Below are 1,597 nucleotides of genomic sequence, written 5' to 3' on the forward strand. Positions count from 1 at the left end.
AAAAAAAAAAGAAAGACACAAAAGGTGTGGAAGACATGAAACAAACTTAACTCCGAAGCGTCGATGGACAGCATCCGCCATCACCTGTCCACGCAAACACGACCCACTTGTCAGCACTCGTCAGCACGCAAGGTTTTCTGCACGTGAGACAACTGAAGTGCTGACAATCTGTTTCGATCTGTCCTCCTAACAGACCAGACTTTACCCTGTCCAGAGTAACCCCCCCCCCCCCCCCAACCCCCACTCACCGCCCCGTATGAACTGGCCAAATCCAGAATATACCCCCGTATAAAGTGGCCAGGGCCGGAATATAACCCGGGCACAACTAGACCAGGCTATAAACCCGGGGTACAGTTTGGCCTTGGCCAGTTTACTTCATCTGGGCCATTTTATACCAACCCTCTCTCTTTTTCTCTTCAATACATTGATATATGAATGAAGGGTGTGAATATTGCCTTCGACTGACGATTTTAATTTACTGACAATGACCTGTCTATATTTTAGACCAATAGCCCCTTAACTAATACATACTTCAAACAAAAAACGGTGAGCATATACGAAAATCGTACTAGCGCGCGCTGGCGCGCGCGTGGGTGTGTGAGAGAGCAATCATGTGTGTGTGTGTGTGTGTGTGCGCGTCTTTGTTGTGTGTGTACGTCTTTGTTATGTGTGTGTGTGTGTGTGTGTGTGTGTGTGTGTGTGTGTGTGTGTGTTCCATTATCATTATTGTTACTATTGACAAAAATGTGATGCAGACTGGTTGGGTTAGCGAAGTGTACACATGGAGTATATTCCGACCAGAAGGGGTATGGCATGGCCTCGGCTGGTTTAACACTGGGGGTTGAAGTAGCCTAGGCTACTTTTTATCCGGGGTATGAACTAGCAGGGAGTATATTCCGGCCAGAAGAGGTATGGCATGGCCTAGGCTGATTTAACACCGGGGGTTGAAGTAGCCTAGGCTACTTTATACCCGGGGTATAAACTAGCCAGGGGCAGTGTTCGGCCTTTTACACCGGTTCAACTGACAGGTGGACTTGAAGTCGGTCTGTCACGAACTTGTGTCCATGCAGAACAATATTATTGTTAGTGTTGATGTGATGCCCTCTGTCTGTCTGTAAGTCTGCCTGCCCACCTGCCTACCTCTGTGTGTGTGTGTGTGTGTGTGTGTGTGTGTGTTTCTGTGTGGGAGGGAGGGGGAGGGCGATTGGTTGTGTGTGGGTGGGTAGAGGGAATGGGGAGTATTCGTTTGTGGTGTCTCTGTGTGTGTGTGTCTGTTGGTTGGTTGGTTGGTTGGTTTGTGTGTGTGTGTGCGTGCGTGCGCGTGTGCGCGCGCGCGTGCGTGTCTGTGTTGTGTGTGGTGTGTGTTGTCCGTGTCCGTGTGTGTGTGTGTGTGTCCATATTTTCTTTCTGTCGACCTGCCCCCCCCCCCCTCCCGCAGCACACACACACACACACACACACACACAGATATTACATCGCCTCACGTTGTGTCAAAACACACACGTAAGCCAAATATTATGACGTAAGAAAGATTGCGTTATTTTATTGTGACACAGTTGCAACCTGTGTTGCAATTTACAATGACGTGATGCAGACT

This window comes from Babylonia areolata, chromosome 6, assembly GCF_041734735.1.
Source record: "Babylonia areolata isolate BAREFJ2019XMU chromosome 6, ASM4173473v1, whole genome shotgun sequence".
In the NCBI taxonomy this organism is placed as follows: Eukaryota; Metazoa; Mollusca; class Gastropoda; order Neogastropoda; family Buccinidae; genus Babylonia; species Babylonia areolata.